A 27,498-nucleotide genomic window follows, 5' to 3' on the forward strand; every position below is an offset into this window, starting at 1 on the left:
GTTAACAAAAAACCTATCGCCACTCTTAATTGGTTGCTCGAGTGGTAGGGTTAGTATAGTACACATATAGAGAATGATATTAGTGGACAAGGTGTAGTCAGGTGGTATATCTGGGTTGTCCCTATAATTGGATACATAAGAATTGTTACATGAAGGCTCCTGAGGATTGGCTAATGTTACTGACGTCTGAGATAAGAGCCCCATGTTCTGATTGGTGCATCCGTGAGCTCCCCAGCCTGGGACCACCGTTGTTCCCAGCTCTCGGTGTACCTGTGTTTGCAACAATGTTTCAATATGGGTACGTGCAGACAATGTGAGGATTTATTCATAGGTGGAAGGCTGACCGCTCCCACTGTAGCAGGTGTCCATTGAGCCTTTCAAGTGTCTCGGCCTGTGTCTCGTAGTGAGGGACCCAGACGCCTTTTCTCTCCTGGGTTTTGGCATCTCGTCAGATTCGGCTTGGTCACGTGAGGCGGGACCGTGTTTGAGGCAGAATTCTGCACAATTAATATTGCTTTTCCACTGTGTGTCTGGTTTAATTTGTAGATATGACTGTAACGTTGGTACGCGGAGTACGAGGTTGCAACATCGTGCCTTTGATGATTTGTTCTTGGATGTGGGCTTGCAACATTGCGACCTTGGCTGGTTGCTCCATCGGGTTCTTTCTGCAGGATCAGCAACCTGACTCTTGCTTTGTTAATGTCCACGGGAGCTCTTGTTTGAGGCCTACTCGGGCCTGGTGCTTAAGTAGTCTGTTTGGTGCATAGGTGCTTTAGATTATAGTAGCATACATTTCCATGACCAGTATCGTGTTTCCATTATACCTCTCATGGTGGTAACGGGTTTCAAGGGAAGCGTGAGCAAGCGTTATAGATGAGTTCATGATGCATCTTGCGTTTCTGCATTCTGAAAGCCTATGTAAAAATAATAAAGATGCACGTCCGTGAATATGCCTGTCGCCTACGTCAGAGCACTGAGTATGTTCTTCGTGTAGATTGGTGTGGAAATGTTAAGTGTGTATACTTGTACAGATGTGCTTCCCGTTGTCTAGGTCGTCATGGCATCTCTAACGACGTGTGGTTTTTAGTCTAGCTGATCCGAGCCGCAGGTGTCGGCATGGCCAGTGCGGGCTGCTGGGCAGGCAGGTGGACACATCCGTATGTTCCTGTACCAGGGTACCTGGTCGTCTGGTAAATGGACAAACTCTTCCCGCGGCGGGTGTCTGGGCCGTGACCCTCTAGGCCAAGCGCGAGAGGTGAAGGACGGGAGCCTGGTCTTCCATTCTCCCACTTCACCCCATGTCACGATAGACCAGGAACCAGGCCGGTGTGTTGTCAATGAATACTTTAATCAAGTATTATTTTAATATCCAATCAGAACAAATGGATGACAGTAGCCACTAATGTCATGGCAACACAAATGCACGGACTTCTAGAATGTACCCAGGTTAAGAGATACTGTGATGCCGCTCCTATTTTGTTTTATGAAAAGCAGTACAAAACAATTTCACTCAAATGATTGCAGGAAGGTTAAGCACTCCCCCCTGCAACACTACACCCCCCTCACCCCAAGCAAACAACAATTGGATTGAATCCCTTTGAATGGAAGGCAGAGGCAGAGGTAAGAATCCAATGAACAAATTGGTTTTGGGGTGGTGCCCACTGACACAAGATGGGGAACCAGTAGGGGGACATTTCGTATTGGAGTACAATGGAACAATGGTTTTTCAATGATTTTAATGCTACTGCTATGGGACAGCACCCAAGGAACTTTGGGCTGCTTGCACTAGAAGACAAATGGGGCTTCAAAACAGACTAGCTAGCGCACATAGGAAAATCAATTTTAATATAGGCAAAACATGAACAAAATCAAAAGAATTAAAAATAAAAGGCAATGCAGTTCAAAATCCGTGATCAGTGTACAGCAGGGGAAGAGCTATAAAGTAGGAAAAACATATTTAAACAGGTGAAGTGACATTTTTAGAAAAACGAAAATGGAAATTGCCCTTATTTTTGCCTGGAAATGACCGGCCAGCTCTAAGCCATGAAAAACGAAGGAAATGCAATTCAAAATCCGCGCTCAGAATTGAAGGGGAATACTCCTAGTCTAGGTAAAACACTTTTTCAAAGGTGAAGCAACATTTTTAGAAAAATGAAAATGCAAATCACACTAATTTTACTGGGGCTGAAAATGACAGGCACGCTTTCAACAATGAGAAAGGCACATAGGAACCACGGTCTTCAGTGGAAATGACAGGGGAAACTAACAGGTAGGCTTTGGGCAAAGAGATTACTCGCAATGGAAACAACCGTTTGGGTATAATAGGACAGATGCAAATAGGAATGACACTGGCAAATGAAAATTCGCTTAGCAGGGCATAATTTGGACACAGACACATTTGGTTTTCAGCTCACAAGGGGATTAATTATTTTGGGCAATACTTTAATGACTATAACAATTAACAATAACACTGGGGAAAAAGATTGTTGGTTTCGAACGCCAACAATCCTGATTCTGTGAAATTCAATTGGGGAGTTAATTGATTTACTTACAAAATGACTAAGGATTTACACAGTCAAATGAGGGGCTTTTCAATGGGGATATGCTAACATACACAGGCAAACGAGATTCTTCTATGGGGAGATGGTTAAACTACACTAGCAATTTGGGGTTTTCAATGGGGAAATATTGGATGCACTGCTGCAAAAAAATGAAGGGCTTTTACAATTTAGAGCTGGGGTGATTGCTACTTACATAGCAAGCCTTTGTTTAAGTTTCAGGAAAGCCAGCTGCATCTCAGGACACTCTGGAAAGATAGGACAGGGGGCCTGGTCACTCCACTCTCAAATATGGTACGTTTCAGCAGCCTTCTCTCCGTCCTCCTTTTCTGTCTCCCCGGTTTTTGTGTGTGTTAGGTCATAGTACAGTCCTCCTTATATAGCAGGAATGACATCACTAAATTTACAATCTAGGGGAAGTACCCTGCAATAATCCCTGCCACCAGGATTGCACAGTTACCCCCTTTCTCTCTCGCCCCCCATCAGGATAGGTTTAGGGATTTTGGAGCAACCCCTATCTTTTCCCAATCATCACCATTCGTTGTTCTCTTTTCAACATTTTGGCAAAAACTAGTTATGTATCAAAACTTCATAACTGTACTAGCAACTGCCATATGAAACATATATTCTGTTTTAGCTGATCATGGGGAATTAGGTAAGCCGACCACCAAATCTGTACATGGCCAATGTGTCCCATTTTTGTCGTTTTCATAATGTTTTACAGTTATGAATATGTAAGTACTCCTACGTCCCGTCCCCTTTCCTCCATACTTATGGGACATTCCTCCGTCCTGTGGGACGGGACCGGAGCACTTCGTAAAAAGCATCACATTTTTCAGAAATGTGCCCTTCCTCTCTTTTACGTGGGTTACTGCATGCAGCCGTAACCACGCCCTCCGAAGCTCCGCTTAGCGCATCGCCCATCAGTCCTTTTCGCCGCTCGATCGGGACTGGAAGCACTTGCATCTTTGGAAGATTCTTTCCTTCCTGTGTCGTCCTCTCCTGCTCCGGTTTAGCGTTCGTGTTGCAGTCCGTCTATGCCGTTTCAGTTAGATTTTCCTATTTGCTCTTCCTGTGGGTGACGCTTCACTAGGGCAGATCCCCATCCTCTTTGTTTAGCGTGTTTGGGTCCGGACCACCGGTGGGACACGTGCTTTTACTGTGATTCTCTTTCGGTCTGGGCGCTTTAACGTCGTTTAGAGCATTGGGAGGAGGTGTTTCAGCGCACTCCCCCTACGCACTTTCAAACTTTCATCGACGAGAAGAAGAAATGCCCGGTGAGTTCTTTACTTTTTAGGGCACCCCAGCCGGGGAACTCCTTCCCGGGGTCTTCCCGTTCCCGGAGGAGCATCAAAAGCTCTGTTACCAGGGCTTGCCCTGAGGTGCCTTTTAGGCCTAAAAAGTGTACCAGAGTTTTCTCAGAGGGCCTCCGTAAGGGGCCTATTGACACTGGATCACAATCCGAGGCCCCTCCTGTGGGGGCTGTTTGTGGGCCCATTTCTACTGAGGCGCAAGGTACCAGCGCTTGCTTCGAGGTCTCCTTGACTGTAGCTTCCCGTAAAGACACCCTAAGGCCTCAGTTGAGGTTTTCTGTACTGAACTTAAGTTAGAGGCCCTTTGTGAAGGGGCTTTTACCAGGCTCGGGTCCAAGGTCCCTCATTTGGAGGCTAAGGTGACCGACAGTTCTGAGAGGCCTGTTAAGGTCTTGTCGGTGAGGTGTACTCCTCATCGTTCCTGCTCAAGCGGTGACGCCAGTTCTGTTGAGGGGGCACAGAGTGAGGTCTCTGACCGGAATTACTCTGTTACTGGCGTTGCTGAGGTTCTTCCGTTGAAGGCTATTCTAGCTGATAGCATGTCTCAAAAACATTCTAGGCCACGCAGTACCGGCTCGGCCGAGGTTCCTTGTGTCAAGGCTAAGAGGAGGACCCCTGGCCCATCCGTGGAAACCCCTGTCTCACTTCCACACGTGTTGCAGTTCTCAGGTGCTGACAAGATGGCGGCTGCTCCCGCCAAGACTACGTCGGCCATTTTGGATACCTCCCTTACATCTACGCCATCGGTGCTGGGTGTGGGGAGTGGCATTTCAGGTGAACATAGTTTTCCTTGTGCGCATACCTTTGGTCCAGTATTTGATGGGAACGTTCGGATGCCCTTACCGCACAACGTCTCGCTCGCTGCGGCATCTGCGCCCTTGATCTATGTTGATAACAGCAGAGAAGGGCCCTCTTGGCAACCCTCTCCCTTACATCCATGGGGTTACTCCGCTCATGAGAGGCTTCCTCCAGTCGTGCCTAAATCGTCAGCGGAGGACGCTTTTTTCGGCAAATTTCAAAAGCAACTCTGACCCCATAAAGAAGTTTTTTCGAGGGTTGTTTATGGAGATATGCCTTTCTGCACTGTCGGTCCCAGTTGTGGTACTGGTGATTCCGCCAGCGCCGCCTCTACTGGCTGGGCCTCCACCGGCCCTCCCTCCCTTGCCTCCATTGTCTCCAGTGGACAAATCTTCAGCAGTGCCAGATGTTGCGCAGCTTGATCCGGATGTGTCGGACGACGTACAGGGAGGATCAGGCAGCGAGGACCAGCCCCGCTCTGTTAGAGCCTTTCACGAATAGGTGCTGGACATGTCTTTTGGATGTTCCACTACGCGAGGCACCCGTTCCGCAGGAAGGAGTGCTTTCGGGGGCGTTCACTTGTCTCCTTTGGAGCGCACCGGCTTGTTCTTGCAGAAGGACGTTTAAGCCGAGGTCCGTAAAGACTTGGAGAAACCACACTCTGGACTGTTTGTTAACAAAAAGATTGACGCTCGTTATAGGCTCCATTCTTCGGAAGAAGTGGCCTTAGTGTCGTGTCCGCCCCTTCCCCATGGTAGTGGCTGCTGCTACATTACAATCCAGGCCAGCTTCTTCGTCTTCTACAGGGGCAACGCAGGTTCTGGCCAAAGAGGACAAGCTTCTTGACTCTTTGGGGGGGGGAGATTTTTGCTAATTCAGCCCTGCAGTTACGTCAAGCTAACGCGGAACTGGTATTGGCCGGGGCGAATATGAAAATGTGGAAAGGTCTTTCAGAGTTTGAGGAATTCATTACCGCTAACAAACTAGAGGATTTTAAAGCAGGATTGTCAGATGCCAGAGTCCTGGCGCAGGATATGCTGGAGGCCACGGCGCATCATGTCGACACCTCGGCCCGGGGCCTTATGCTTGGCGTGAACACGTCATCAGGCTTGGCTGCACGCTACCAAGTTCTCTAAAGAGGTGCAGGATAAAGTTCTGGACCTGCCTTTTGATGGCAAGGAGTTTTTTCATTCAACGACAGATGTTGAACTGACTAAGACTAAGGACAGCACCCAGACCGCCAAGTCCTTGTCTGTCTTGGTGAAACCGCCTTTCAGGGCACAGAGAACGTCTTTGCAGCCTCGGTCTTCCTCTGGTTTTAGGGGATTTCTGGATCGGAAGTCCCGTAGGGTTGATACTCATCAGGAAATTCCTGCCGATGGCAGCAACGGGGCCGGTTTTTCTCCCGTTCCTCGGCCTCCTCTTCAGGTTCAGGTGGCGCCGCCACTGATAATCCATCTAAATGAAGTTTCACTGTGCTCACACGAGACCCCAGTGGGAGGGCGCGTTGTGTCTCACTGGGAGGCGTGGCAGGCCATCACCGAGGACTGGTGGGTCTTGTTAGTCGCTCGGGCGGGCTTCCGCTTGCCCCTTCCCCCTACCCCACCCTTCAATTCCCCCTTCCAGCAGTCGGGGTCGCCCTCCCTCAGAGTAGAGATACAGAAGTTGCTGGATCTCAGAGCGGTGGAACCTGTTCCCCTAGGGGACCGAGGGGAGGGCTTCTACCCCAGCTGTTTACGGTGCCCAAACCCAACCAGGCTGCCCTGTGCACCATCTTAGACCTTTCCCAGTTCAATCTCTCTCTACCCCAAGAGAAATTCAAGATGATCATGGCATGTCAGATAAAGTCCTCTTTACAGAAGGGCAATTGGCGCAGCGTGGTGGACCTTCAGGATGCTTATATGCATATTCTGATTTTAGTCCATGGGGGAGGAGTATTTCCAGTTTTGAATGCTCCCGTTTGGCCTCAGCTCGGCACTGCGTGTCTTTACGACGATGATGTCGGTTATCACAGCTCATCTTCGGCTTCAGGGTATCCATGTGTACCCGTATTTGGACGATTGGCTGCTGCGCAGTCCTTGTCCTCAATCAGCTTTGAGCAACCTTCAGTCTCTCTCCTCCAGCTCCTGTTCCATCACGGTCTGTCGGTGAACTGGCGGGAAATCCTCCATGACGGTCTCTCAGGACCTGATTTTCCTGGGTTTTGGGTGGAACACGATCGACTGCAGAGTCTATCTGACATGGGACAGATTGGCAGATCTGTTGTCCACGTGTCCGGTGTTTGCGCAGTCAGAGAGCATGTCGGCCTGGTGGTTCAAGAGGCTCCTGGGCTTCATGGCCTCGTGTGTGCTGGCTCTTCCTCTTGCTCGCCTCAAGATGAGGGGAACACCGATGGCTCTTCGGAGTTCTTGGCGCCAAGCAGTGGACCAAGACTCCAAAATGATTCTGGTTCCATCTTTCATGAGAGCGGACCTTGTGTGGTGGTCGTCTCTCAGCAATCTGTCGGTGGCCGCGGCCTTCCAGGATCCCGGCCCGCGAGTGACAATCACGACGGACTCTTCCCTTCTGGGGTGGGTGCGACGTTGGACCTTCTTCAGGTTTCCGATCTCTGGTCACTGCAGGACAAACTCCTTATCACTTGGAGCTCCTGGCGATCTTCCTGGCGCTCAAAGCGTTCCAGCCTGTCATTGTCAACAAAGTAGTCCGGATCCGCACGGACAATGTGGTGTCCATGTTGTCTATCAACAAGCAAGGGGGTACCAAGTCCCCATCTCTTGTGGATCTTGCCATTCAGATATGGGAATGGGCGATTCAGCATGGCATCTGGCTGGTGGCAGTGCACATCCCGGGTCAGCTGAATGTTACTGCGGATGCCCTCAGCCGGCTTACAATGGTCAGCTACGAGTGGTAACTGAACTCGGTGGTCCTCTTGCAAATTCTCTGGTGTTGGGGCACTTCAGAAGTGGACCTCTTTGCAACGGCGTCAAACAGGAAACTTCCCCTGTATGCCTCCAGGAACGGGCTGGGAGCCTCCTCTCTGGGGGATGCCCTCGAAATTCCCTGGCACAACATGAGGGCCTATGCTTTACCGCCTCTGCCTCGGATATATTTGACTCTGTGCAAGCACTCTGTGCAAGCTGAGGAGCACAGTGAACTGTTCTCTTCTGCTCATAGCACCGTGGTGGCCGGCCAGGTTTTGGTTTTCAGAGCTTCAGCATCTGTGGGTGTGTGCACCGATCAGGCTTCCGTTGGTTCCCGACATGCTTCACCAATGAGATCGGCAGCTGTGGCACCCCTCCCCCCAATCGTTCAGCTTGGCGGCATGTTGCCTGAGTTCAGATCTTTAGAATACCTCAACTTGTCTGCTGATAACATGTATTATTCAGGCGGTCAGGAAGCCCTCGACGAGATCTCAATACAGGAGCAAATGGCTTTGGTTCTGCCATTGGTGCTTAGCCAGACAGCTGGATCCCAGGGGGGCTATGATCGATACGGTGCTGTCCTTTGTCTCTCATCTAGCAGAGTCGGGCATCTATGTCTTGTCATGCAGGACTTATCTTTCGGCTGTTGCCGCATACTATCCACGGATCAGTGCTTTTTCACTGTCAAACCAAGTGGTTAAAAGGCACTTTGCGGGTCTCGTGCGTCTTTACCCTCCTGTTCGCAAGCCGCATCCGACATGGGATCTGAACATGGTCCTTATGGCCTTGTGCCTTAAGCCCTTTGAGCCAATGCCTACTGTAGACCTTAAGCACCTTTCGTGGAAAGTGTCCTTCTTGGTCGCTGTGACTTCGGCAAGACGTGCGAGTGAGCTCAAGGCCTTGTCGGTGGAGCATCCCTTTCTAGTTTTTCATAAGGATAAGGTTGTCCTGCGGACGAATCGTTCTTTCCTTCCAAAAGTGGTCTCTAATTTTCATCTGAATCAGTCAATCTCCCTGCCTGTCTTCTTTCCAAACCCAGCCTCAGAGGCTGAGAGGCTTCTGCATTGCCTGGACGTTAGAAGAGCTCTTAAGTTCTATCTGGACAGAACATCTGAATTTAGGAGTTCTTCTCAACTCTTGGTGACCTTCGGTAATCCGCAGGGTAAACAGGCCTCCAAAGCGACAAACTCCAGATGGATCGCTGCCTATATTATGAAGTCTTGCGCTGTTCAAGATCTTCAACCTCCAAAAGGGGTTCATGCACATCTGGTAGGGGGCAAAGCACCTGCTGTTGTTTTTCAAAAGTATGTCCTCTGGGAGGCCATCGCGAAAATGGCTGCCTTGGCCTCTCCATCTGCCTTTTGTAAACACTACTGTTTGGATCTGAGCTCCAGGTCTGATGCTCAGTTTGGCCAGGCTGCACTTAAAAACCATTTTCAGTAAGGAGTTTTCCATCCACCTGTAATTCCTGTGAGGAGTGCTTGGGAATCTCCCATAAGTATGGAGGAAAGGGGATGGGACGTAGGAGTATAATAAGGTTACTCACTGTAGTGACCACCTTACTCCTAGTACATAGTCCCCTTTCCTCGATACACCCGCCCGCCGTCCCCTCTAATAAGGTTCCTCTGTTATTGCTTAAAAGCCATAGAAAAGGACTGATGGGCGATGCACTGGGCGGAGCGAAGGAGGGCGGGGTTACAGCCACGTGTGGTACCTTCATAAAAAGAGAGGAAGGACACATTTTTGGAAAATGTGATGCATTTTACAAAGTGCTCCGGTCCCGTCCCACAGGACGGAGGAATGTCCCATGAGTATGGAGGAAAGGGGACTATGGACTAGGAGTAAGGTGGTCACTACAGTGAGTAACCTTATTATTATCAAGCATATTCCTAATTTCATTTTCCATCTTTTCACCAACTCACACTTCACACATTGAGATCAGCCAGAAACCTAATCTAACTGGCCATTACAGTTCCCAGAGTCACAGGTAGATGCATTTTATCCCCTTAAAACCGCCTGGAAATTACATGAAAAATGGCATGAAAATTAAATCCAATCTCGGCCCGATTTGCTGTGCAAAATGCCTAAAATTAAAAGTCTTCTAAATTAATTGCGAGTGTCTGTTCAGCAAATGGGATGGCCGCTAAATACCCCACAGCCATCTGTCTTCCTGGGCTCGCCTGTGATCAGAGTTTTTTTTATGAGTCTCTTTGAAGTCAATGTGGGCTCTTTTCAGGTGGGTGCAACAAGGACTTGCACCTTTTTGCCATGCTTCAGCCAGGGATGACTTTTCCTTGAAGTCCCTGCTTTACCTCACAAGCCATACTTGCCCTTCTCACATTAACAACACTCATAGTCTACAGAATTAGTCTCGCGCCCACCACTGAATACACTACCCCTCAATACTCAGCCCACTACCCCGCCATGACACAGACTCAAACCCAACTACTGTTGAGTCGTAATAACCAAACTGAAGTACCTCATCAAGGTTGGACCTTTGAATCCAAACCATGCAACACCACATCTAGAAACTCTAGACTCCAAGCCAGACTGGCCAAACTTTACGAACCACGCACCAGAACATTAACCTCAACTAACCGTAGCAAACCTACACATACTAGGGGCACAGAAAAACCACACAGTCTAAACTTGAAGACAGAGAATGCATGTATGCACACCCCTATCACGACCCAAGAAAAGATATGTACACCGCCATCCACTCTCCCCCACCTCAAAGGTGCACTAATTAACGCTAGGTCCATGATTGCTCACGCCACAGAGATTGCTGACCTTATCCAGACCGAAAACCTTGACTTCCTGGCCATTACGGAATCCTGGTTACATGCCGCGGCAGGACCAGCTATTATGTTAGCAATCCCAAACGACTACACCATCCTAAGAGCAGACAGAAGCGAAGCCCGCGGTGGAGGCATAGCCCTTATTGTTAAAACCAACCTATCCACCAGGCTAGCTTCCTCTAATGACTCTAAATCTTGCGAAAGCTTAACAGCCAAATTTGCTGTTAACAATACCCAAACCATCACCATCCACCTCATTTATAGACCTCCAGGCCCTATTGGTACCTTCGAGGAGGACATCTCCACCATTCTTTCGCATGACCTAAAACAATCTTCACAAGTCCTCCTACTAGGGGATCTAAACTTGGGCTTCAATGATCAAAACGACCACTAGCAAGCAGAGTGGCTAACTTACTCTCTGAACTAGGCTTTTCACAAAAAGTACTCCACCCTACCCACAACAAGGGTAGAATACTTGACTGGGTGGCAGACCACAATTGCAATGCCTCCGTCCTATCGATCTCCCCACTCATCTGGACAGACCACCACCTTATAACATTTCTTCTAGAAACAGACCGACCTACTCCTACCTTAGCCCAGCTAGCACCAGCCATCCCGACCAGGAATAAGAAAAATCACCCCAGATAACCTACTCCCGCTTATCCTCCCTACTCTCAACTCATTACCAGATAACCTGGACCCTGAAACTCTAGTGAATGAGTATAACAAAATTATGTCATCTGCTCTGGACGTAATTGCTCCACTGAAAGTGAGACGAAGCAAACCTAAAGCCCACCTCAACTCGTGGTACACCCAGTACCTAAAAACGCTTCGCACCAAAAAAAGACAATGCGAGGTCGCATGGAAATTGCAACCATCAGAAGAAAATAAGAGCACCCTGAGAGACATCTCCACCCTTTACAAAAAGGAAATACTGTCGGCAAAACGGGAAACCTACAACAATAGACTAGCCCAAGCCAACTCTAGCATGAAGGAACTCTTCATTATCCTAAAGGAAATAGAATCTCCCATCCCAGTGCCGGACAACTGTGTCAAAGATAAAACCTGGTGCTCCAACATTCAGCAAGCCCTAGCTAACAAAGTGACAACTCTCCAATCTAAAATTGCCATGAAAAAATCATCGCTCAGTCTGGATACTAAACCCAAAATAACTACCACCCCTCCCATAAATAACATCGACATTCCTCGTTTCAAGTTCCCTAAAGTATCTATTATTGAGACTGAACAAATCATACTGTCACTCAAACCATCTAATTGTCAGGAGGATCAATGTCCAGCACAACTGATAAAGGACGCAGCTAGAGACCTGGCCCCCTTTATCTCAAAACTCATTAACGCCTCATTCGCAACAGGGTCCATACCCAGTAACCTAAAAGAATCTTGGGTACTCCCATTGCTTAAAAAACAGACGCTAGACCCAGCCATACCTACGAACTACCGCCCAATCACCACTGTGCCATTCCTCTTAAAAATTATAGATAAAGTGGCATACTCTCAAATACAGAAACACCTTGAAACCAACAATTTACTAGGAGTACGGCAGTCTGGCTTCCGCCCCCCAGCACGGGACCGAAACTGCCCCCTTAGACCTCAAGGCGCAAAATGATGAGCTTAGGGATCAAGGCAAACCAGCCTTACTCCTCCTCCTGGACTTATCAGCTGCATTCGACCTTGTTGACCATAAGGTCCTTTGCAGACACTTGGATATGGCTGCGCACTTCTCAGAAGAAGCCATAAATTGGATCCAATCCTTCCTCAACAATAGGACTATGAGAGTCTTCTCCACCACTGCGGCCGCAGACTCCATCCCCATCACATGTGGTGTGCCCCAGGGATCTTGTGTTTCTCCCACACTTTACAACTTCCTCACTAAGCCCCTTTTCGATGATCTGGACCATCTTGGTATCACCTACACTAATTACGCAGATGATACTCAGATTCTCCTACCTCTTACCGGTGATTACGACAAGGATTTGGCCTTGGTGAACAAAGTGTATCTCATCATCCAGGCATGGATGGCCACTCACGGACTATGCCTGAATGATGACAAAACTGAAATCATCATCCTCGGCACACCCCCTACCCTCAAAAAACTGGGCCCTAACTACTCTTCCTTTAATATTGACAACAACCAAATTACAACTGCCCACGAGGTTAAAACTCTGGGCTTCTACCTGGACTCCACCCTCTCTTTCAATAAACAAGTCAACACAATGGCCTCTGCAACTGCCTACACCTGTAAATTGATAAAAGCAGGCAAACCCTTCCTATCAAACAACAGCTGCATCACACTTGCGAGAGTGCTCGTGTTATCAAAGTTGGACTACTGCAATTCACTCTACATTGGGGCTAATTAGGAAGTTGTCAAAAGAATTCAAACTCTGCAGAACAATGCGCTTAGAGCAGCGCTAGGTATTCCCAGGAGAGCCCACATCACAAACTTACACGAGCCAATAACTGGCTCTCCACTCAGGAGAAAATCCAACTAAAAGTTGCCTCGTTGGTCCACAAATGTCTTAATAACGCCGCACCACTTTACCTCTCCGCAAGATTCACGCGAACAAATCCCACAAGAATCACCAGATCCGCTAACTCCAACAATATATCCATACCCAGAGTTAAACTGACTAGAGTCGGTGGATGTAGCTTTCAGGTAAAAGCAGCTCAACTCTGGAACTCCCTACCATCCACCTTGAAGACCGACCAACCCTACCTCACTTTCCGACATAACCTCATAACGTGGATCAAAAATGCAGACATACAATGGTTCACCCATTGCCTGGACTTATTTATCCATGGTAGTTTCTGATCAGGACTGTAAATACATGCATCCTCTTTTGCCAATTATATATTTTTGTACATGTCTGTTGTATATTACTATATATTTCCTTGTTTTGCTTCTCTATTTTTGCCATTTGCTCCTGTAACTAAGCTTCAAGTTGTCTTATAAAATGCGCCCGGTTACCCCCGGATCTGGTGCGCAATACAAGTAATAAAAACAAACGAACAAACCTGCCTTTAGGGCTAGCCAGTCTGGGGAACCATGGCTTTCGACATCTTCAAGAGCAGATTCTATTGTACAGCGTCATTCGATGGGAGGTGTGACATCCAGGGCTGGAAGTGGGGCTTTTTATTGTGAAGTTTTGACCTCCGCCAGAACAGGTTTTTCCTGAAGTCTCTTCACAATGTACTGGAGTTTGTGGGTGAAACATAATATACATTTTCTTTGGTCAACCCACACATCATGTTTTCCTTTCCTGAGATTTTTCTGTGAGCAGTGATATATTTTTCCATTGTGGCTTTTTAAAGCCATTTTATTTGCGAACCTGTGCAGGCCATTTTTGCTTTTAATGTTTAAAAATCATGTTTTCCATGTCGTAAGATTCTTTGATTCCTCCTTCTTGGGCGAATAACACTGCTGCTTGTCAATTGTTAATGATATGTAGGCCCCTTTCCACGTGGCTCTCAAACTTTACATGAAACAAAAGAACAAGCCAGGCCATTTTTGTTGCAATGTTTAAATGCCTGCCATTGGTGTGACAGGGAAAGCAAAAGCCAGGCCGTTTTTGGTTGCAGTGTATAAATGCCTGCTATTCATATGAAAGGTACTTCTGTTTGGCCTTTAAATGCACCCCAAGCAATGGCCCATCAGGTACACTATTGGACACATTTCTATTTGACATCATCTTTGGGCGGAGCCTAGTGTATGGGAGGTGGGGCTGCAAATTCTCTGACTAGCTGGTAGAGCGTTAGCTTGGTCCTCAATACCTCTACTGAGTGGCTTAATTCTATGATTTGAGAGCATTCTAATGGTGAAGTGCTAGTGAAGTAATATTGGAAAATGGATGCAGCACCCAAATAGAGTTTATTTGAGGGTTAAAGAGTGGGGAATCCGAGCAGGAGAGAATGGATTCAGCTATGTCTTTGGGGTGGGTGCTAGGCAATAAGAAGATTTGATAACAAAGAGAATAAATGGGGAGAAGGAGCGATTCTGTGTGAAAAGCCTCACGGCATGTTGACATCAGGACGGAATGATGACTTCTGACATTGCATGACAAGTTTTGTGGAATATTAACTGCTTCCGTGAAAGTTCTGATGGGCTATGAAGAAAGCTCTTGTCCCTCCTTTATATTTGATGTTTCTGGTCAAACACTAAAACTATGCACTCCTCGCGCCCCCTTATGTTTCTATTCCCTTATATGTTGTGAGTTAAATCTGCCCGTTTTTGTTTGCCTGACTTATCCCGCTCTCTTGACCCAGTTTCCTTTTCACCCCAAAGACCACGGTTTGGCTGCCACCCTGGGCAATGCTGGAAATAGAAACAATGTTCTCCGGTAATGCCCTACTCCTTGAGAGGAGGGGTTTAGGGGGCATGGCTAAGGGCCGGGACTAAGGCCATGTCACAAAACACCTCTTCTCCTCATGAAACCCATGACTGTTGATTGGCATAAACGCAAAGCACATTTTGGGAACAAAAGAAGATCCACCATTTTGTATTTGAAATAGTTTTGTGCTAGTGATTCAGCAAGAAACCCTTTAATAAAAGAAGTTGGGGTCTGCGCTTTTCATTGGCCACAAACACTCACCCCAAGAAAATATGTATGCAAATTGCAAGACATATATACCAATTAGGACAGCTTCTGAGCCTGCGAGACTAACTTTGCTGGAGCTCTCCCTAGTTCCAGCCTATTTCCTATGCAGACCCTGGGTCGGTGTCACAATTCACCTCTGCACAGACGATGCTCAGCACTTTACGACCCCAGTGATGGTGAAGAGCACAGCTTAAAAGATTACTAACATAACATTTGTTCTGTTGTGGTTTGATACCAGTTTTATCAGGGGTTGAGCATGCGTCCATAATTAAGTCACGAATTGCACAACTCGTTCGTCTTTTTAAAAAGTTATAGAATCAATTGCATGTATTTCTTAGTGCTGGCCCCGTTTTTTTTATGTTATGTTTTCCCATGTTGACAGCTGTTATTCACAATCACTAAGCATGGTTGTGGAATGGAACTTGCCAACATGAGGAATGCTCCAGCCAACTCTACAGGTAAGGGGTGTATCGGCCTCTTTTACTCCCAAAAAATAGGGAGTACAAATACTCCCACCATAAAATAGGAAACAGACACATGACCCTTGTGCTCCTGCTTTCACCCACACAGCTCCGTGGATATGTTTGGACCAGTAGTGCACGTAATAGCACAGGAAGAAACTACTATTATTACTGCCTGATTGGGAGAAGTTTCCATGTATCATTTAATGTGTATTAATAACTTGGTGCAAAGGAATAATGATTACAAACTTTTCCGTGTTCCAGTTGAAAAAAATTGTTTGCTTTAGAAAATACTCCGACTGGGAATTGGACTTTCAATTTTGCTCCCCAAAAAAATCATTGTAGTTCCAACTTCAAAAAGTAGGGAGTAGAATACTCTTAATTCAAAATCTTATTTGGAGTACTGTCTCTAGCAAAGCAGGCAGCTATGCAGCAAATGAGTAAAAAACAAAAAACCGGATGGGTGGTACAAATTAAGACCGAATTGAAGTGCAAAAGAAGATATTTGACTTGTGGGAGATAAAGGTTGTTGCGGTACATTTTCATAACCCCCATGGAAGTATGGGAGGTAATTTGCTGTTCCTGCCAGGCTGTATTAGTAATTTTTAAACTTGAGCCGTTAAACTGATGAAGGAAAAGGGCACAGCTTGTAAGGACCATGTAATCCGACTTAACGCATAAGCGTTGGCCGGGGATGAAGGTGGCTGATGAGCGATGATGCGCCTGACCAGGTGCGGCTTTTGGAGGTACAAAGGGCAAAGCATTGATTGCATGGCGAAGCCCGGTTGTCCAGCAAAAGGTTGAGGTACTCCACTTGAAATCCCTAATCGTGCCTAAAATGGTCTCAAAAATAATGGGTTAAGTAGTTGGTTTTTGGCCTTTGCTGGGTGGGCGTTAATGTGAGGGAGCCGCCTGTCTCAACCATAAGGCACACTTACATGCTCGTCGTATGGTTTTCTTTTCTTCAGTTTTCCCCAAGTCATTTGACCGCAAGTTATTTTTGAAGTGGTGGATTTTTCAAACGATATGTGAACACTTTCTGCTCTCTTTAAGGTACGTGCATTGAATGTTGTCGATGTGTTTTGTTTTGGTGAAGCTATGCAGTTTTCCGTTAACACTGGCGCACACTACGCTTTTCACGTTTCCACCTGCTTTTGTCTATGTTTCGCCTATTCATAGCCCCCATCGGGAGTACCGTTTTTGTTGTAATTGAGCCCATTGGATTGAAATCTGCGTTGCAAGCCTTGCCATTTTGAATTGTAATGCTCCCCACAAGCTTAGGGGGCTTGCTTGCCTGTTTAAGTGGCACCACCAAGAATGGCGAGTGTTTTTTCAGGTCCAGGTGCTCTAGTGTTGCCTCGAACAGAATCCGAGACGTCATTGGTTTCGCTGAAGGAATCCAATTGTTCCACGCTGCTCCTGTCATTTGTTTTTAAGTGCTTGCATAGTGACGAATTGCCGTAGTTGGAGGCGTCAATGTTAGTCACGGAACAGCATTTTTACACTTGTCAAACATTTTTGCTCCTGAACGGTCATCCTAAAAACCTATTTACCAATCGTAACTCTTTGTAATATGTCCGCCCACTGAGCTCCGCGTGCACCTCGGCGGACATTTTCTATGAGTAGGCATACTTTTTTAAAATTGAAATATGCGCCGTTAGTTTATTTTGCGTGCCGATCCGTGATTTTTTAGATGTTTCTATGTTTCAAGTCCGCAACCCTCCTGAGAACGCACATTGAGCGAGTAGTGGTTTTAGCGTGTGCATCCCCCCTCTCCCTTGCCCTCCCCCAGTCACATACCCTGCATTCCTGCAGAACAAAAGCTCCCTTGTTGCTATAGTGTGGAAGATCAACGGGCCCTAGGGGTGTGTGTGGCTGTCTCCAAGTGCATGTGATGGTGTATACATGTGAGAGCGCAAGATTGATTTCTGAGAGACGGCTGCGTACAGTGGATTCCTTCTAGAGAGGCAGCGCTTTTGTATCCTAGATTTTTTACTAATAACTGTTGGATGTTTTTTTTCTAAACGTATTACAAAATATACATGCGCATGTTTGTGTATGCACGCGCTCTTCCTGTGATTTATCGACAAATAATATGATGGGTTTCAAATCAGTGCTGGAAATGACACAATGTACTGGGAGAATCTCCACCGCCCTTCACAGCGGGCGGGTCCACGGATTGCCAGAGTGTTGTGGGTGGGATTCAGGGGGGCGGAGCTAAGTGGCGAATAATTCCGGTGCTCGGAATGTCGGATGCCGACTGCTTTGCATACAAAGTATATTTTGGGAACACAAGAATGACTGCCAATTTATCAAAGAAGCCTATTCATACTAATTCAAACATGCATTCCTTCTGATCATGAAATGCAAACTGAATATTGTGCTCATTTCATTTATCACAAAACTCACCACAACAGTGAAATGTGTGCAAAGTACAATACACATATACAGCTTTGGACCGTTGCTTGGGTCCGCCCACGCCGCCGATAATTGAGAAGAAGAAGAAGACCGTTTTACTATTCAGGTTTAGGCTACTCTGGTGAGCAGCTTCCAATTCAATTCCATGTGGCTCTACGCCTTGAGCCTTGATTTTACAAGCACAGCGTTCTGGAGACTGGACAATCGGCGTTCTGGGGGCCAGGAAGCTTCCTCATGTTGGGGTGGTTTTGGGCCTCGTGTCTGCATGGAACACTGCTCCAGCAACACCATTCTTGCCGGGTCACAGCTCTGTCTTGTTACCACCCAATTCCTTCCCTGTTTGAAATAATAATAAATGTCTACCTGAATGTGACAGTATAGTAGGTAACTTAAAATATGTTTCCTACATAGATTAGCATGTAAGATACATGCACGCACAGATATGGCTTGATATGATCAGACTTTACAATACGTAAAGTTGGCTTGTAAATGGATGTCTGTCGTTTTGAGGATGTCAAAGAATGTATGTACATCTGAAGAATAATCTGACCAATGATATTTGAAATGTACAACAAGAAAGTGACAATTATAAATTGGGAGTATCCTTGAGAATCAATCTGCACACGTTGCTAGGAAGAAACATGGACCCCAATGTAGTTATGCTATATAGCTTTGCATTTCTCCAGAATGGGGTCTTGCATAGATTCACATGCTCATGAATTTTCCCTGTCGTCAGGCTGGGAATCCTTGGTAAAAAGAAAGCAGTTTAGCTTTAAACGGAAACTGTTGGTCTGCTCTATTGCCTATCAGTGTCCTTTGGGTCATACTGCCCCAGCCAACGACACTCGTCCTAAGCTCTGCCCCTGGTGACCATCTTCAGATTTGTATCAGCCGTTTCTTGAGTTGGGAGTCATTGTGCTTCACTCCTTAAAATTAGAAGTTTTTTTTCCGGTTTTATGCTGTTTAAAAAATAAATCTTCATCTCTTCTTCGTTAACTGTCACGTGACTACTGACAGCAGGACCTGTTTTCAGCAAAGATGCTCAATCCACCGTCGGATCTCCGACACATGGCACCTACAGGACCAGACGACACAGCACCACAGGTTCGATTCCCGGGGCTGCGCTTAGAAATCTCTGGGTATTAAGCGCATCATAAATAACCTATCATATCATACACCTCGACCATGGCTGATGCCACAAAGTGTCTCCTCAGGATATGTAAAAGCTGCAGCTTGAAGAACATCTTCGTCGAGGACCGGCACCTCAAGTGCCTTTGTCGAAACACTTGTGTATAGGCGCGTTACAAATGCCATATCATATATCATATCACCATGGCGAAAACATGAACGGATGCTCCATCTGTCACTCCTTTACGTCGAAGAAGGATCACCACGAAGGCAAGACCTCTGACATGGCCCCCGGGCGCAGTCATGCCTCTTCCAGCACCGGCAGGCCCCATGAGAGTACTCGCTCCTAGTAAAAAGAGGTTGAGGTCCTTTTTGGGGTTGCTTCCTCTGTGAAGATCCAAAAGGCAGCGAAATCCCACACTCCATCGGCATCATAGTCAACTGTTTCTGTGGCTACAGGACCAGATTCTGTAAAGGGTTGTTCAGCGTCGCCGGCCCGGTCGACGGTTGGCCTACTGCCTTGTGGGTTACGTCCTCCGTGAGGAAATTGTCGAAGAACAGATCTTCTAAGGACCAGCCACTGACTCAGTCGCCGACGGGGTCCCTATTGACAATAACTTCGTCCACCAGGACCGTTGCCCGTTGAAGTCAAAAACAAGTCTTCAGCGACAAGTTTGTGAACGACCGTCCTCTTTACCTCAACTGCCACCAGGCCCAGTGTCTCTGCCTCCCAGACCCCTGTCAATGATCCAGTCGACGGCGGCTCCTATTCTGGATCCACAGGTTCCTGGGCAGCCTCTTTTCCAATGGGCTTGACCTGGTGAGGGACATACCTGTGGCTCTGAATTTCCTGCCCAGGCCCACCAAAGCTGTGCCTCCTTTTACCCTGGCTCTTATGGGGTCCTCTAGAAGCCCCCAAACCATCGACACCAGTTCTGAGGACCAGCCAGAAGACATTTATTCGGATGAGGAAGGGAACCATGAGTAACTTTCTGCCTATGCCTCACCGAGGGGGGTCTCCGACCTGTAGGCCTACCCAGCTGTTTAGCTCTCCAAGGGGCTCAAGCCCGGATCCTACTCCTCCTGCACCAGTTATGCCAGCTCCTGTTAGGGACTGCTCCTGTGCCTAGTCCAGCCAAATTCCTTCAAAGCCTCCTCGGCATCAGCCGACACTGCCTCATAGGGAACCTGCTACCCCTCAGCCTGTGATAAGGCCCATGCCCCTTGTGGTGGAAGAGCCAGTTCACGCTCGCATTGGAACAGGCACCGACACTGCCAGCACTCCCACTGATGAGTTTACCGACTACATCCCCTGGATGCTGATGAGCCCGCCAGGGCCTGTTCCCCAGACGAAATTGGCTCCTTTCACTCCATAAGATCGAGAACTGCCAAGCTCTTCAACCTGGTGCTAGAAGAGAAGGAGGGATTCCTTTCTCAGCAGTGGGAATCCGATAAGAAGACCATCATATGTGCCCCTTTGTTGGACAACCTATTGGAGTATGGCTTGGCAGTCATGAAGGCTCCAAATACCACACCAGCCAAGTGTGACCGGCTGGAGAAGAAATACAAGGTTCCAGATTCAGCTCCCAGGTGTTTCAGGTCTCGGCCTTCTCCGAACTCAGTGGTGTCAGCCGCCTCCAGAAAGAGTTCATCCAACCCCTCTTCATCCATGGTGCCTCCAGACCAGGATGGCAAAAGGCTCTATGGTGCTGGCAAGCGCATCATTGCCACAGCAGCCTCCACCATCAAGGCCGCCAACGCCCTTGCCATACTGTAAAGGTACGACCGGGAGCTGTGGTACAAGCTAGGGCCCATCCTTGATTTCCGCCCCGATTACAAAAAGACTATTATAGGAAGTCGAAATAGCTTCCGACCATGCCCTCACTGTCGTGTTCGACCAAGTGGACTCTGGCTTCCACCAAATATGGAATGGTGTGGCCCTTCGATGCCAAGGTTGGCTAATGGCCACTCATTTCCAGGCCGATGTTTAGACCAAAGTCATCGACATGGTGTTTGATGGGGACAACCTGTTTGGGAAGGTGGTAGATGACACCGTCCAGGCTATCAAGACAGACACAGCAACTGTATGCTTTTTGGGGACCCTGCAACAAAGATCGTCTTTTAATTCCCAAAGGGGAGAGCCTCCAGATCCAGGGTATGCAACAACCCCATCGTCAACCCTCCCACTCCACCACCCAGGAGACTTAGAGGGGGCGCTCCCTTGCCTACAGCTACGGCACTCAGCAATGTTATCACCTCCCTCCCCATCCAGGATGCAGACTCACAGGACCTGTGCCACCACTTTCACACCCCAATGGGAGTCCGACTATCAAACTTTGTCGATCAGTGGCGAAATGGGTGCTGAACATTCTTCAGCAGGGGCACGCATTCCTCATGTTGCGTGACGAGTAATACACATGGTTCAGATGCTGCCGGAGGTTCAGGCTATGCTACGCAAAGGGGCAATAGAACCAGTCCCTCAGCACCTCCGCGGATCTGGATTGTACTCCAGATATTTTCTGGTGGGGAAAAAGTAATGGCTGTGACAACCAATCCTAGACTTGTGATGCCTTGACATGTTCCTAAAATCCCAAAAGTTCAGGATGGTTACGTTTCAGCACATGCTTGACCAGTTGGAGGAAGGGGGATTTTCTGGCAACTCTCAACCCGGAGGACACGTACTTCCACATCCCTATTCATCACAAATACAGGAAGTTCCTGCATTTTGCCATCCGCGGGCGGCATTACCAATTCAATGCCCTTCCCTTTAGCCTAAAATCGTCTGAGGATATTCACCAAATACTTGCCCGGGTAGCAGCGCATCTATACCGCATGGTAATCCATGTCTGCCCTTACTTGGAGGATTGACTCATCTGGTCCTGCTATGATGCACTAGCAACCCAGCACACAGCTGAAACCATTCAACATCTGACTTCGCTAGGATTCTCGATCAACTATCCGATGTCCTGCGTAGTGCCATCTCACAATGCGCTGTTTCTGGGCGCCCGGCTCAACACGGTGTGTCTGGCATCTCCCTCAGAAGTGGGGTTGAAGACAATCCTGAGTAAGGTCCCACGGCTGTTGATGCAATAGTCTGGTCCATCAAATACCTGCTGGGGATGTTGTCTTCCTGCATCCATCTGGTTCCCTTTTGCAGGCTCCAAAAGCAACCCTCCCAAGAATTTCTGAATGCCAGGTGGCAGCAGGTCACTGGCACATCGACAGACACGATCTACCTCCATCAGGAATTCCATCAAGCTCTCCAATGGTGGTCCGCTCCGCCACATCCCAAGCAAGGAACTTCCTTCCAGATCTACTGTAACAGGCTACAGTCACCACCAACACCTTTCTCAAGCGTTGGGGAACCCACACAGGAAATTCTCATGCCAGAGGACTCTGGCTCCCGCAGGAAAAGGAGTTGCACATAAACATGCAGGAACTATGGGCGATCTTCTGGGCCCTCGGGTTGTTCCAGCCTCAGCTGCAGCGAAATGTGGTGCAGATCTTCACGGACAAAACACCACCATGTTTTACACCCAGAAACGGGGCAGGACATGCTCCTCCGCTCTCTCCTGTAAGCCCAGTCTCTTTGGCACCGGGCCATTCTTTAACGCATGTTTCTCGCCCCGTTTCACCTGGCAGACGTCAAGAACACCTTTGCGGACTCTCAGGGAGTTAAGGTCCTGCCACGAATGGGGGCTTCAGCAAGCGCAAGTGTCACGCCTCTTCAGAGAGTGGGGTCTTCCTCAGATCTTCCTCTTTGTGACAGCTGCCAACTCCAAGTGTCCAAAGTTTGCCAGCAGAAAACCTCAGCCGAGAAGTCTTATCGTTACCCTCGTCGGGGGCTCTTCCTTTAAGTCTTAGAGCCAATTCTGCTTCAGCTACGTGCGATCAACACACTCGGTTGTCACTGTAGGATGATCGTTATCGTGCTGGTGTGGTTGAGGCAGATCTGGTACCTGGGCCTTCTCCATCTGTCAGTGGTTCCAGCAATCTATCTGCCTCTACTTCCCGACCTCCCCTCCAGAGAAGGAGGATCAATCCTGCACCATGACCCAGTGTCGCTGAGCCTCACGGCCTGGCTCCTGCAGACTTGAAATGCAAGAAGATCCTGGCCAAGGTCAGGTCAGGGCTCCATCTGTTGACTTGCTACTGCCACAAGTGGAAGCGCTTCATAGTGTGGTACTGGGCGCAGAAAATGGTGCTGTGCGTGAGTGCTCCACAGCTGCCCCATCCCTGCTCTCACTTCCAAGTCTGGTCTTGCCCATGCATCTATCAATATCCGCCTGGCTGCAATATACCGGTACACAAGGGCCCTGGGCAAACTCTCCCTGTGCTCGCACAGGCTTGTTTAGGAGTTCCTCAGGGGTCTCTTCAGGAGTTTCCTGCCAGGGAAGGCTCCCACCCCGGCTTCAGAACTGAATGTGCTCCTGTGTAAGCTCCTGGGGCCTCGGTTTGAACCAATGCATTGTGTCCCTTTTAAGTTTGTCTTGGAAGACCGCCTTCCTGGTGTCTATCCCCTCGGCCAGGCGGTTTACGGAGATATAAGCCCTCCCCTGTAAGCAGCCGTGTTTGTGTTTCCACGCCACTAAGATGGCTCTGCAAACTCATCTTACCTCATGGTTCTGTCGGACTTTCATCTCAATGAGCCTTTGGTTCTATCAGTTTTCTTTACAAATCTGTCTATGCCTGCTGAAAGGGCGTTGCATTCACTGGATGTTGTTCATGCCCTGAAGTTCTATGCAGCACGCATTAAAGCAGTTCGGAAGACATCTCAGCTTTTTGTCAATTTTGGTCTTGTGGGACACAAACGCCCTGTCTGCTTCCATCTCCAGGCAGCTTTCCGGCGGTATCATGCATTGCCATTGTCTGCCCAACAGACTGCTTGCAGGCTGGCCGAGAGCCCACTCCGCCAGAGCCATTGCAGCGATGACAGCATTTTTCTCTGGAGTTCTCCCGATCGACATCTGCAGGGCTGTGAAAATATTGCTAGAATTTTATATATCAACTTTAAGTTTAACCTATTCATGAGCATGTGAATCCATGCAAGACCCCCGGCTAGAGGAGGAACACGTTATTGATCTGTAACTCTTCTTCTCCGAACTTCTCTGGCTCTTCTTGGTTTATATTGCCACTTTACATGCGTTACCAAATCTGAAGATGGCCACCAGGGCTGAAGCTTAGGAGGAAGAGTGTCATTGGCTGGGGGGTGAGGTGGAGGAGAAAAAGTGACACAAAGGACACTCTATAGAGGAGACGAGAAGTTTCAGTTTGAAGCTTAACTGCTTTCCTTTTACTGAGGATTCCCAGCCTGTCAGTGGGAAATAGTCATGAACATGTGACTCCATGCAAGACCCATGCTGGAGAACAAGAGTTACAGGTTAGTAACCTGTTGCTTCTCCTGACTTCTCTGCATTTGGAAGTGGAGGGAACTCTTCTACCCGTACATCACAAGATGGCTTCTCGAAAACGTTAACATGGTTGTCTCGAAAGTCACCAGTAAAAAATTACAAAAGTAGTCAAAAAGGAGTGTATGCCAGGCAAGAAGTAACGCAGTTTCATTCAGGGCCCCAGACGCAGCTGGGGCAGCAATATTCAAACACAAGGCATACATTAGTTTTAAAAACATTGATTAGCAGAATTTGCTAATTAAAATGTTCTTGATTAGCAAACAAACCCATCTTATTAGCAATGGTGTACTAATATTTTTTGTGTCACTAGAAGTTATTTGTACCAAATCCATAAAATAAGCAACAATATGGCAGTCTTGGGTACCACTGAAGTAAGACATTATTGAGAGGAGTCAGGCCTTGAACTTCTTTGAAATTCAACTAGACCTGCAGGTTGAGTAACTTAGTTTAGCCACTCGACCTAAGAGACATGCAATCGACGCATGGCAACAGATGACAACAAATTTAAATGTGCGTTCTGTAAAATGGTGCACTTGTTTGCCACACTGCTGCCACCAAGAGGTAAGCCATACAAAGTGAAACTTTTATTTGACATTTCTGCAAACAAAGTAAATGTTAAATAAATTGTTCAAACATCCCCTGCAAATGGTACCCGCCCATCATAAAAGTGACTTGACTATGCATGTGGGTGAAAAGACTTTGCGAGCCCCGATTGAGTGTCTGTAAAATGTAAAAGGTTTGCTGCATGAATGGACACAAATAGATAAGATAAAAAAGGCTCTTAAAACAGTTTGGCCAGCTCTCTCCTGAAGGAGCAAGTATATAATATCATAATTATAGAGCAAAGTGAGCTCAGGAGGCTAACTACATTTTATGGTAGTGCAAGTAGATCGAACGATGTAGAGCCTGGATGGAACTATTGATCACTACTTTGCACAAAAATCAATGCTTTCTGTAATCATTATGTAAGAGGAAACAAAGTAAGATACTAAGCAGAGTGGGTGGCGTAGCAGGCAGAGAACTGGGCAAACTAGGAGGAATATTGTAGTTTGCGGCCATCTCGCTTTCAGGGTAGCGGGTCTAAAGCAACAAAGTGATGAGATAAAATGTCAAGGATTATGGCAATCGGCTCATTGGTTGACCACCAGTTACACAGCTGTTTGCAAGCAGTAAGTTACAGGACTAGGTTTGCCATCAAAGGCATGTGTGATCATGCACATTTTCAAAAGTGTTTACTCGTCAATATGATGCATCTTCGCCAACAAAATGAAATATAGTTTGACAATGAGATTTAGATACTGACCTAACTTTACTGTAAAGCAGGGAGATGATCCAGCGTTTTACAGTTTCAATACTGTAATTATGCATTATGTAAAAAAACTGCTTAACTGTCTTTAAAAATGTAAATAAAATAAAAATAGGTAACACTTCTCCAGCATGGGGTCTGGCATGGATTCACATGCTCATGAATATTCCCCGTCGTCAGGCCGGGAATCCTCGGTAAAGAAATAATCAGTTTCGTTTCTGATCTGCCTTTCTCAGTAGTAACCAATCACTGGTCTCTGGGTCATACTACCCCCAGCCAATGACTGCCCTCTACCTAAGCCCCGCCTCTGGCAGCCATCCTCTGATTTTTACCGAACGCTCAAGTGTTGGGAATCCTCGTGTTTAGCTCTCAAGCTTTTGCTGCGTTTTCGCGCTTTTTCAAAGAGAATTTCTCATTTTTCGGTCAAATAGAGCCTCAAGCTCCACCGTCTCTACATCCGATTAACGGGGATCTGTCAGATTTTTTTCTACGCCCCTCAAGGGTGAAGATTTCGTCGAGTTACGCTTCTTGGAGGATTCCAGAAGTTTCTGCGGCCTACTCGAACATGGCCCAGGAGAAAGGAAGCTCGACGCCCGGACAGCTGTTCAGGGTCTGCCCTTGATACCAGCTACAGAATGTGTTCAAGGAGGACGAGCATTCGAAATGTCTCTACTGCCTTCATGAGGACAAAACGCACGTGGAGAAGGACTGTGCGTTCTGCAGGAACATGTCGGAACGGACCATCAGGGACCAACACCTTCGTCTGTCCAACTGGCTGGAAGGAAGGAGTCCGTCGGGTGAGAAGAAGAAGTCCAAGCGGTCTTCTAAGTCCTGTGAGGGCGCCCCGGCGACGGGGGCCCAACAGAAGGCAAAGCACCGCGAGTCTGCGGGCTCTGGGAGCGCCGAACAGTCGGGCTCTTCGGCTGCCAGGCAGGGCGCGCCTTCCCCGGCACCGGCGCCAACGCTCTGGTTCGGGGAAGAGGAAATCCGTGAACCCGGGTAAGCTTCTGGAGAGGCCCCGTCTATCTCGAAAGATTCGGCCGAGGGGGAGTGAGGCGGTGACCCCCCCCCCCCAAGGTGAAGGCCTCAAGCACGCCTAAGGCGGTGAAGACCTTGATTCACCCAGCCAAGGCCTCTATCGAGGGAGTCGCGGCGGCCCTGGCGCAGCCTGTGGAGGCTACACCAGTGGAGGCGACCTCGGGGCCCAGAGTCTCCCTGCCTCTGTGGAGGGAAGCCTCTTTCAGAGCCATCGAAAAGACCCCCGTGAATAGCCCAGCGGAAAAAGAGGGGGGGCGGTGGCCATTGTGGACACGGACACAACATCCGAGGCGGAGCTGGTAGAAGGCTTAGGGGGCCTCGATGAGGGCGTTGAAGAGGCCCGTCCCCACGGGAGGGATCCCGACGAGGGTGACGACGAGAGTGACTGCGGCACCGGCGAGGGTCCTAGTCACCCGCCGTGCCCATCGCTTCCGGAGCCCCAGGATAACTCGGCGGCCATTTTGTTGGCAATACAATCCTTATGTTCGGAGATAAGGATGAGATTGCCATTACCACCGACGAAGGATTCGGAACCAGGCTCGACGGAGGAACCAGAGCCGGGCCCGGTGGGAAGCCCCCCGAGCAAGAGAAGACGGATCCATGCAGCCCCGCCTTGTCAGCCTGCTCGGTCTTTACCCACGTCCCCCGTCCATGGGGATGACACGGGAACGGACACGGCCACGACAGGTACCGACGACGACGGCGGCTGTGACGATGGGACGGAGCTCCCGTTGC

General features: G+C 48.1%; 1 protein-coding gene across 9 annotated transcripts in view; it reads left to right on the plus strand.

Annotated features, from left to right (window-relative positions):
• The window catches only part of ARHGAP29 (Rho GTPase activating protein 29), a 527,305-nt gene that overhangs the window by 96,121 nt on the left and 403,686 nt on the right, over positions 1-27,498 (plus strand). The window contains exons 1-2 of one of the 9 annotated variants that reach the window (XM_069641219.1): positions 16,252-16,267; positions 16,431-16,515. The exons of 6 other annotated variants lie outside the window; for them this stretch is intronic. The gene's annotated coding sequence lies outside the window, so the exon portion shown is untranslated. 2 more of the 9 variants (XM_069641220.1, XM_069641218.1) reach the window with 2 other exon arrangements.

This window comes from Ambystoma mexicanum, chromosome 1q (assembly GCF_040938575.1).
Source record: "Ambystoma mexicanum isolate Mex_15411 chromosome 1q, UKY_AmexF1_1, whole genome shotgun sequence".
Taxonomy (NCBI): domain Eukaryota; kingdom Metazoa; phylum Chordata; class Amphibia; order Caudata; family Ambystomatidae; genus Ambystoma; species Ambystoma mexicanum.